Source organism: Prosopis cineraria, unplaced genomic scaffold (genome assembly GCF_029017545.1).
Source record: "Prosopis cineraria cultivar Desert tree isolate PC_DT_omini unplaced genomic scaffold, ASM2901754v1 PC15, whole genome shotgun sequence".
Classification (NCBI taxonomy): domain Eukaryota; kingdom Viridiplantae; phylum Streptophyta; class Magnoliopsida; order Fabales; family Fabaceae; genus Prosopis; species Prosopis cineraria.
Genome location: NW_026555346.1, coordinates 241,015 through 253,063, shown reverse-complemented (window position 1 = coordinate 253,063; position 12,049 = coordinate 241,015). Strand labels below are relative to the sequence as shown.

At 30.7% G+C, this 12,049-nt stretch overlaps 1 pseudogene; it reads left to right on the top strand.

Moving 5' to 3' along the window:
* The first annotated feature begins 8,669 nt into the window (after window positions 1-8,669).
* On the top strand, window positions 8,670-9,496 carry LOC129294509 (peroxidase 64-like; annotated as a pseudogene).
* Window positions 9,497-12,049: the final 2,553 nt, after the last annotated feature.

The window sequence follows — 12,049 nt, the reverse complement described above, 5'->3', positions numbered from 1 at the left end:
GTCTAATTTGGCATCATAATTCAAATATATCAAATAGGTTTATAATGAATTATTGTTTATTGCAGTTTCTAGCCATTGCTTATAGGTTTTATAGAATGATAAATAATCCATGATGTTTGGGTTTAGAGTGTTGGTATTCATAGTTTTTGTTTTCAAATTTTGACAAACATTGAGATACGTCATTTTGACATATAGAGAACACAAATATTCTTGGGAGGGTTTGATGACAAGAGGAATGATGAGGGACTCCACATGGAAAAATGTTGCTATGAACAAGTATTCGAATGGTTTCATGGATCAACCTTATATTTCCTAATGAAAACAAATCAGCTGAAAGAATGGAAGATCAGAGCCATGCTAGTTGAATTTCGTGTTCATTGGAAGCTATTTGATTTTGGAGAATCCAACAAAGGTAGTTTGTTTTTATTTCTGAATGTGTTCTACTCTACATATGAGAATCTTTTCCTGGCTTGTCATTAGTGTGATTTTTTATAGTTGAATATGTTATTCATGTACTGCTCTAGAAATTAGGCTTTTGTCCTCTTTTATATTGTATTTAAGCATATTGAATCTGCTTAAATTCTTTTAACAATGGTGTTTCTTGTATTTCTTCTTGATTATGCCTTTCATCCTCATTTATATTTGAGTTTTAAAAATTGTTCCCCATATGTTTTAATAAACTATATATATGAGGTAGATTCATGTAACCTAAGCGTATACACCATATAGATTTTGAAAATTTAATATACATTTACGTGTGTTTGTATATGTAATAGAGGAGCATCTGGTCAGACCTTGATGGAATAGATCTTTTATAAACTTTTTACCTTTTGGTTGAATATTTTGCTATGTTTGCAGGAAAAGCTGCTCTAATACAGCTCCTAGCAGAGATGTCATGAATAATTTGTATAGTAAGATTATAATCTTTAATTTTGTACATGTTTTACCTTAAGAATTTGATTTTTTTTTCAAGATATAGGTGGATTTCCCCCACTTGCTTCCTTCTTTTTCCTCTCCGGAGGCATCTTTCTTTGTTTCTTTGACTTTATAGTTGTCGAGTCATGATCTATACAAAAATAAAGAAATAAAATCCATGATCTTGCTTTGTGTTACATCACAGCCAGAGTTTGTAGTTTCAGTTGATACTTCATATTCTTCCTTTTTTAAATATGATAGATGCATGGTTATCCATAATGGTAAGTATCATTAAATTAATTTATATTTTGCGTAAAGTTTTTTAGTATCATTTTTTGGTCTGGACAATTTCTTGGTGGCAAAATGATATTTTGCAAGTAATTGAGTCGGTGACTATACTAATTTGATACTAATTCTTTCTCTTTATTTAGTTAGTGATTGAGTTGGGAACTCCAAGTGGTATGAAGAGCTCACCTCACCAAAACTCCAGAGCACACTCATAAAGGTAGTCAAGAAGTTCATGACAAGAGACCATTTTCATACTAGCCATTATAAGTGATTGTATTCTTTAACATATTTACTGTACAAGAAGGTTAAAGTAATTTTTTAAAAAAATTTCTATATGAAAAAATCATTAAAGAAGTTTTTATTTGTTCATAAGTGAAATCTATGATGATTGGAAGCGGTACTCATTCTTAAAGGTTCAAGCCCTTAATAGCTCTTTCCCTATCCACGGAAGTCCTTAAGAGTAATCCATCTCAAGGTTAAACTTTCCTCTCCCATTTTTTAACACTTATACTTATAACCATTAGGTAACAATTCTAAATATGGTACACTAATTCTTAACTAAAAAATCAATAGGTATGTTTTGGCACTAGAACTGTCATGGTTAAGTTATGTTTAAGACAAGTCCTGTCAAGTTGGATTATGATGGTTTTGTCAATCTCATTTAAGAAAGTCGAGGTTTAGAATGAAAAGGAATTATATATGCATCACAAAAGGTTAAACTTTAACAACTACATGTTTTCCTTATCCATGAATGTTGCATCTCAGGTCCAGTAAAAATTCATTTGATAAAAGACAAAATTAACCATTATAAAAAAAAGATGACAAGATCAACTTTGTGGATATCACTAACATGTTTAATTGTGAACTTGTGAGTTTTGCCTACTATGGTTTTTTTTTTTTTCATGTAAGAAAGGGGGCTTCTTTTTTGTTTGTTTATTTTATTGGTATATGTGACAATGGTAATTTTGCGAAGTTTGCACCTTAGTCCCCCTTTCAGAAAGAAACATGCTACAACTTGCAAATGTAAAGGCCCTACACTAATGTGACTTTAATCATGTTACATTCTATAATTAAGTCATTAGAAGTGCCAGTTGTCAATCCATTATCCATGCAATCTGAGTTTAGAATAAAGTTAACTTTGTTTTTTTAAAAAATTTAAAGAGTAAGCTAAAAAAGGATGCAGGAAGGAGAGATAATATGCTTAATCATTGTAGTCACCCCTGCATCTACCATGGGAGATAAGAAGAGTGGAGAGAAATTATATTGGATATGAGAAGCCTCATGAAGTGTTGTTTACCCCCAAAGCCTGTGAAAGTTATTAAGCACGAGAAGAAATAATCTATCCACATCATCAAGTGTCCCTCATTGTCATGCTTTCATATTTACTTCCTTTTTTTATGTTAATCTTATGATCTATTGCATTTAAGTAGTGTAGTTGATACTGTGGGCTTCATTACCCAAAAGACATTATTGTTGTGTTGTGTTTTCAATCAACTTTTAATTTATATGCCAATTTTTAATTTTTTCTTAAACTCCTATGTGTTACTAAGTTTCTATGTTAACCAAATGTTATATTCCTATATGGAATTAATAGGCTGGTGTAATTTTTTGATTGTGGTAATATATTTTTTCTATTTCCTATTTGAAAAAATTTCTTTAGAGAACAACCAAATTAATAACATGCAAGTAAATGGGGATTTCAGCACTGGAAGGTTAGTGAAGTAATATAATGAAGTCATTCTATTGATTGTGATTATTAATATATTCACACCAGCATGCCAAGAAAATATTTGATTAAAATTTGATTAATTCATTCTTAACCAAAAAATGATTAACCACTATGTTACTTTACAAAATGATTAAAACTATCATCTCATACCCACTTAGTTTGATAATAAGTAGCTGGTTTGATCTATCCACATCTTCATCAGATTGCTTCTCTATAAAATCATTGTGCTCACATGCCTTCACATTTGTAATATTTCGATAAAATAATTAATTATTAATGTTAGTAATAATATGAGCATATTCTTCCACTTTAACACCAACATATTAGGATATGACCATTTCTTTGTGAGCAGTGTCAGGAAAAAAAATACACGTACGTGGAGATCAACTGAGGTCTAAGGGGAAATCCATTTTGATCTAAGCAGGCTGCGTCATTTGGTGAAGGCAAAAGTAACTTCCATTTCTTTACAAGTCTTCTGAACCCTATTTTCTTTGGGGAAATAATTTATTTAAAATAACTCACACAATCAACTGTCAAAATAAGGTTTGAACCTTACGCCTGCATGGAGGTGTCATTGCCACAAAAGCAACTAGCCATTGGCAAGTCTTCTAAACCTATTAAATGAGAACATAAAAGGAGGCTTTAAGGTAAAGTGAAATAATAAAAGATTAGTTCCATAAGGTCTTGGCTCACTCCTTATTCCTATCGCTTTATGTCTTTTTATTTTTTATTATAAACTGGAATCAAAGTGCTATTAGAAGGCTACAAACAATATAAAGTATTCAACACAAGAGGGGAGGATCCCTCATCACTATTTCTCTATGTCTACCTATGTAGACAAAAGGAATCACAAGAATATATTTGCAACTTTAGTTGAATTTTGTCATCCCTTTTGATTCTTGTTGTTCTTAAATTATTGGGTTGATAGGAGAGGGGCAACTTCATGCTAGAGTAATTGTATGAACAAATTACCAAGGATCAAATTAATTACTGCATAAGATAGGGCGTGTAATACTATGGTTTCAAAGTCTCCACTAAGGTACAACCAGATGTATTCCTATACAGTCATTTTCGATTATAATGATGCATAAATAATACTTAATTTCTTAAGTCAATTAACTTAGTGAAGTTGACCTATCATTGTCTTAGAATTGAACAAAGCTGGAGAATTCATTATGCAACATATGTGGATGTACTTTACATGAAATCTATTCCATTTTATTATTTCTTATATTATGGATTAGTGCTGTTGTTATGAGGAGATGAATCTCAACGGAAAAAGAAGTGCCAAGGAGAATGAAAATAAAAAATATGCTCATTGAGTCCTCTTTATAAATTATTTCTACTAACTTTATTAGTATCAATGCAAAAAAAAAAAAGAAATAAAAGTGGGTAAATTCTAAATATGCCCCTATATAACAAATGTAAAAAGTGATATCATATTACTTCTTTTTTTTTTCATGAAGGATAATCTTGAAAATACTTTTCAAATATTACATAAAAAACTGCATCATAATTTATAAATAGAACCAAATGAACTTTCTAAAATATGCCTTATAAATGAGACTGGAGGGAGCAGTTAATAAGCATAAAAGATAAAAGTAAACTTTTGTGCAAAGTATCCCTTCAACATAAATATATAGCCATCTAATTTGTCTATATTGATTAAATTGATGATAGCCAATTTTCTAAATTACTTTGAGAATATAAAATGTTCTAATTTTCACAAATAATTATAATCTCTATGAAGATTCTAAGTTATTAGGATATTGTTGAGCATCTGGTAATGTCAATTACTTGCCATTAACACAATCTCTAAATAGATTTTAATTAAAATGTCATTGTCTATTCAACTAATCCTTGATGTACTATTTCATTACATCCATGATTTGCAAGTTACTTTTAACATAAATAATTGACATGATTAGTTAACTATATTTGAAAATTTCATGGTAATGTAATAACATTAATTACACTCATTTAGATGAATTATATATGCTGAATGATGTTGATGTCTAATTAGTTAATGCTCCTTATACAGTATATGGGGTAGTAAAGGTTAGTCATATCAGAAAATAAAAATTATTCTTAGGTAGCAAAAACTTGTAAATTAATGGAAAAATGACAATAAGTCCTTCAAAATGTCATAATTTCCTTGAAGTCCTTATAAACTTTTCTGTTATTAATAAATTTATATAAATTACTAAATTATCCTTTTTAAAAATAAATGATTCACACGTTTTGTTTAAATATTCATAATTTTTCTTTTTATATTCACGACAATACAATAGCAAATCACAACTTTACATATTAAATTTATTCTTTGTTCTTGCATTGTTGTGAATAGAAGAAAGAAAGTTGTAAATATTTAAACAAGAATCATTTATTTTCAACAAGGGCAATTTAGTAATTTATATAAATTTATTTAATAACAGAAAAGTCTCTAAAAACTTTAGAAAAATTATGACATTTCAAGAGACTAAATTATCATTTATATATTTTAGAGCTTCAACAAGGGAATAGGTGCAAGGACCACCAACTTCTTGAGGAGCTTGGTTTAAAGAAAGACCTTGATGCCATATCATAGGAATAATTACCTTTATTTAATTGTTTATTTACTAAATTTGCTTTTGTTTTACTTTTGAATGTATATGTTTGGAAAAAGAGAACATTTAGCCTTTCCTACTATATACAATAGATTGTAATGTTGCTTGTAAACTTTTTTTCTATGATAGAAGGGGCTCATGTTAATTAGATTAAAATGAATATTTTTATAACCACAGTAGCTCTTTAAAATTTATATTAACTCTTTTATATTATTTTTACCGTTTAAAGATATATTTGAGAATTGGTTTTAAATTTTTTTTATCACTATGGTATTGGATTAATTTTTGTTAGAAAAGTTAGGCTGTTACACAAAGAATTCACGAGTAGCTATAAAGTTTTAAATGGTAAAGAATAAAACATTTAAGGGGTTGGTTTATAGTTTTGCAAGTTCAAGTGATACATACAGACATATAAAAGTTGAAGATGTGTATATTCATTATGTCCAATTGTTGAATTCTTTTGTGAGATATATTTAAAACCCTATTACTATTGATTATGACTTTTATAGTTAGAAGCCCCCCCAACGGAAATATAGCCAAGTCACCAGCAAGAATCATTAGTGAATGATATGAAATGATAATCAGTTATATTTTCTTAAGTTCATAGTTTGGAAGATTTTCAAACTCACATATAATTGAATAAAGAAAATGCTTTCCATCATGGCCAATACACAAATATAAAATTCATTTCCATCATGTCAATAATACAGGCTTTACTCCATCATTCTTATTTCCACCCACACTTATCAAAATATTAGAAGAAATGGTTAAAGTATAAATTTACTCTCAAAATTTCTACTAAGAACATTTGATAAACTTTAGTCTTTTTTTTGCGCAATTTTGCCCTAACGTTTTCTAAGTTAATACAATGTCACCTTGCCCTAAGAGTTTGACCACCGTTAACTTACTAAATTTGAACATTATGTGTCTAGCAGGCAGCCACATGGGAGTCCATGTAAGCTTTATATTGCCATGTCAATTCTCTTTCTTCTTCTTTCCTTCCTCAACTAGAAAAAAAATCCTAAATCACCGTCCAATTTTCATAAACGAACAAACCAGAACAATAAAATAGAAAATCACATCCAAATCACCCAAGCCAAAATTAGCTAGAAAAATTAGAACAAGGGGTCACATGAATAATTCCTCTCACTTCTACAATAACAAGGATGGGCAAAGGGTGAGGGAAAATAGGGGTAAAGGAGAGCAGTATCTTCTATTAAGTGATTATCAAGAGTGATAAGTAAAGAACTCAATGAACATCCATCAAAAGAGTACGTGAATAGAGTAAAGCTGGTAATTTGGGCTAAGTTCGATGGACTAGTCCTTACTAGCTTAAAATGGTGAGTACTTTCAATTCTCTAGCGGGTTGCTGAAATTTGCCTTTCGTAGATCCATTTATTATGATATGACTCTTCTAGGCTCACAAGAATAGGTTTTTTTTTTAGCTAAATTTATGTCTGCTCTATATTCTACATTTGAACTGCTAAGGCCAACAAGTGTATGATTTTTGGCTTTCTTATTTAAGTTGTTATAACTAGCAAGTTGATAGATGTCACTGGAATAAATAACTGAGCATACGGTTAATTATTTTAGAAACTTTTAATTCATGTGCTTATTTGTTGGATAAGTTTTTTGATTTTTGGCTTTCTTATTTAAGCTATTATAACTAGCAAGTTGATAGATGTCACTAGAATAAATGACTGAGTGTACAGTTAAATATTTTAGTAATTACTAATTCATGTGTTTATTTATTAGATAAGTTGACAGCGGATGAAGATGTTCCTGAGGAAGAAAACCCTTTGATTCTTGATGTTCCACAGGGAAAGATGGGACGTGTTATTGGGAGGAAAGGGGCCACAGTTTTGTTAATTAAGGAGTCCTGGAAGTAAATATTTTGTTTCCTTGCTTCTGGTAAGTAGCAGTTTTAAGAAGCACTTTTGGTGGTTTTAACTTTTAAATGCATTTGCTAGTTTAGTGCAGAAATTCTCATTGGAGGTGTGAAGGGCCCACCTAACAAGGTGGCATTAAACTTCCTCCATCAATTATGGCTTCTGCAAATACAAATATGATGGTTCACCTTATTGGTTAAGGCTTTGGGTTGAAGGTCCTACTTGTGTATCAAAGCCTTCCTAAACTATGGTTTGTTGGCTAAATGTTGATGTTTATATTAGTGCAAAACTGAAGGTAACTCCCTCATTGCTTGTTCTTGAATTTATTGTTCTATGGAGCTTTAGGTTTGAATCTTGAAGCTATGTTGGATATAATTATATAGTAAATTTAGTTATCGAATTGAAGAGGGGGAAATTGAAAGTTATATAACCCTTTTCTCTCATACATTCTTGAAACTTTAGTGACTTTTTGTGTTTGTGTATTTATTGCAACTAGCTTGAGTTATTGCCTCTCTAACGAAAAGCATGTCAGCATCCTATTCAAAGCAAGTCATATGAAAGGCTTGATACCGCATTATAGGCATTGACATTGGTGTTTTGTTGGCCCTCTACTCCTATGTCTACGCCTAAAATTTTAGATAAACTGTTTTATCTCTTTATTTTGTGGTAGAATTTGATTGGTGTAATTATCTCAAGAAACATGGGTGTAGCAATTGGTCATATTATTTTAGCCTTAAAAAACATGGGAGAAGGCATTGGCCATCCTCTGCCTTCATGTTAATTCTCATTCTTTTGGTTGTGTAAATTAGGATGTTGAATATAGTCATGTAATGGATTTGAGAGATCATCAAATTGGTGCTTTGCAGAAGGTTCTCACTATTAAAAATATTGGTGAAATATCTCCTTTTTATTATATTATAACATTGTTGAGTGTTTTCTTATATTGCATCTGAAATTTTGGCCAATTGAACCTATTGTTAAGTCTTTACAGTTTACTTTTATAGTTGATACCTTCTATCTGTTTACTTCAAGCGAACTAGCGAACTCAAGCTTGGGTTGTAATGCTTATAACTTAAGAATTGGCCAAGATACATTAGTTCTAGAAATGGTATCTTTGGAAAAGCCCATAATTATTAACTCCTTGTAGCAAAGGTTCAGATTGTATGGATTTGGTGCTGATATGTTTGGTTAGTTTCTGTGATCTTGCATCTATGGACTCTGATGCATATCTTATTGTAACTTTTGCCGTCTGGTGGTCCAGGTTGGGATGTGCCTAAAGGAAGAAAGGATGGTTGAACATATATGGCCAGTGAAACAAGACAATTATCAGCACCAACCTTCAACATATCACAGTTGCAGTAGAGCTTCTCTCAAATTGGTCTGTCAATAGAAGATCTGGTCGCATTGTCAGGTAAGCAACTCTAAAGATCCAAATTGCCAATACTTTCATCTAAGCATATCCTATTCTAATATATCTTTTGACGCAATGTAGGAGTACATACTTTAGTTTTCTCGTATTGCTCATCTTCCAGAACAGAATTCACAATTTCAGTGCTACACACAGTATGGATCCTTCATTAAATCCATCCTTTGCTGCAAAATTGAAGTCAATTTGTATGCTAAAAAATCGAGCATAGAATGCTGGCATTACCAGAGACCCTTCTTCAACTACTTTGATAACACATTTGAAGGCAATCTTTCAAGGAAAGGGCTTATTTTCTTTTGACCAAGCTCCGCTTGATACCACAAAGACCAAGACTTGGTGTCTAAGTTTGCTACCTCACAAGAGGCCTTCTTCAAAGCTTTTGCCAATTCGACGATCAAAATGAGTAGCATAAATGGTGGGCAAGAGATTAGGAACCACTGCAGGGCTGTCAACCAGGCTATCTATCTTAACACTCAGTCCAATTCAGGATAAGCTACAAATTTGAAAATAATCTGAGGTGAAAGCTGTAGATCATACCTGATGTCAAGATATTGCTTATCTCATGTACTGAGAAAGGATTTTTATCTGATTGTAATGAAGCTTAGGATCTTTAAGAGTTAATCTATGAATTGGTGGTAGAGTATATGTTTCTGGTCGCTAGAAGTATTAAGATATATTACACTCTAGGAAACTTAACACAGGAACTCTTCTTATCCTCGCCACGAGTTTCATGGCAAAATTATGAGCTCAACATTACTGGTACCACATTCAACAAGTGTAATTACCGGAGAAGATAGGATTTGCATCTTAATCCCAGAGAACAAAATTGAAAAATCTAATGATCTGATCAAGATTTGAGAGAACAAAGGGAATTATTAAATTGAAGGACCTCTTCAATATTGTAATATGCATGGCATTTTATAACCTCTATTGAATTAAACCAGTCCAAGTAAGGAAACACGGCTTGAAAGTGAACAGTACGATTCATAAACCTACAGATTTGGTGGGTGTTTAAGCATCCATTCTCTTTTCTCCCTTTTTTTCATAACCACCAGCATCCCTCCTGAGAAAAATTGTAGAAGTGTTTAAAAGGAAATCAAGCTGAAATATCACACAGGACAGAAACATTTTTATCGCAAAAAAAAAAAAAGAATAATTTAAAGTTGTCTGCCAAAAAATAGTTAGAAGATGCCAAAAAGAATGCTTTATTGCAAAATATTGAATTTTTAAATTTGTTTGCAAGGAAATCAAGTTAAAATATCACAGAGGACATTAGCAATCTTTTCGCATAAGAGTAACCTCTGCCAATTGAATGTTAACACTTAGCATAGCCTTGCAGGGTGGCAGGAAAGAAAACCCATCGAGAAGCTTGACACACTTCAAGCCCCATTATGCCGTTAAAAACTTCATAAGGTGATGCCCATTGCACATGATTTGATGGATAATCTAGAACGTAGAGGACAACCGATGCATCTCAAGCGCAAAGTATAGGACAAGTTAAAAGGTACCTGGTTGAATATTATTTTTAAATTTGATTGATGATTCGGTATATGAAACTAACTGGGCCTTTTGTCCTTGTGATATGCATAAACAGTGCATTGGTCGTGGGAGAAAAGTATCTAAAAACAAAATTGTCTGGGCCATTACGTATACTCTCAAGTGGTGTTTGGCAGCACTTTTAAATTTATTGCATCTATGTTTGAGTCATAATAAATATTGTATACAAGTGTGAAAAGTTATTTTTGGCCAATCCCTCTCTAAGAAAAATTCTGAGAAATTTATTATCCTCATCATTGTCAGAGTGGCCAATCAATGTTCGACGACTCAGTCTCACCGTAAGCAGTGCCTTTTGGAATTGAGAAATGACAAGTCTTGCCTTCCCCTAACCCCAATAAAAGAGTAATTATATTAACAAATAAAACAGAAATACAAAACCAAATGTACAAAACTTAATAATAAGAGCAAAAGCTGAAGGAAAAAAAAAACAGTTTATGGTTGGCATAACTATGGCCATACTTTTAAAAAAATAATTTTTTTATTTAAAAATATAAGATATTTTTAGAAGAGTTGGATGTTAAAAAATTTAAAGCATTTTTAATCTTTTGAAATATAATTATTGCTTTTTTTTAAAAAGTGTCCCCATTAATAATGAATTTATAGTTATTGTAGGATATTTAATAAGAATAAATATGAAAAAATAGGGTTAGTTTGAAAATAGGTAACTACTTTATTGAAGGTGAGATTCAGTTAAAAATATCTTATATTTTTTAATAGAGGGAGTATATGAGTAAACTATTCAAACATTTGTTTTATGTCTTAGTAAACAGTATTTTGACTTAAAGGAGGAAATAAATTTTCTTTATCTTCAAATATTTTTAAACTTTGTCCTCTTGAAGTTAATAAATGCTAGGGCTGTGTAGAAGTCAGGCAATCTTGTCTAATAAGATCTAATTTGAATAAATTTAATGCTATTAAAAAATTGACGCAACAGATTAAAAAGAATAATAAAATTATATTTTATTTTTTAGTTGAATTGAATATATTTCTAAACTATTTAGTTCAGTTTGATTCTATAAAATTATTTAAATATAATTATAATTATTTTTATTTTTAATATAATTAAATGTGGAACTTAACACGTGATTGTTTAATGTAATTTAGATATTTTAGAATTTGTTAAATGTTGTTATTAATTATAGCTAAAATACTTTTTTTTATTGGTGATTGTTTTGAGTTTATTATAATTAAATTTTTTTGTGATAAAATTTATATTATTATTAATATTTTTATTATTTTAATTAAGTTTGTTATATTAAAATACATTGTTAATTTTTATAAAAGAAAAAAAGACAAAAAATACATTAGACTATTGAGACCATTTTTATAATTTTATAAATCAAGTATCAATCTTTTGTTATGAAAGAGATTGTCCTTTGAGTTTGGGCGGAATATTATTTTATTAGTATTTCATGCAGCCCTACTGGATGCTATTGCTAGGTAAGCCGAGCAGGTTTTAGATGGCCTAATTCCCATGACACCTGAACAACGATGGCGACAAGTTGGTATGCTATTTGGAGAATGTGTAACCATGTGGGAGTATCTTCAGTCGAATTTATTGGTTGTCCCATAAATGTCACTCTATTACAAAAAAGTCCTCAAGTACATTTTATAAACTTATGATGTTTATTTGTGGTAG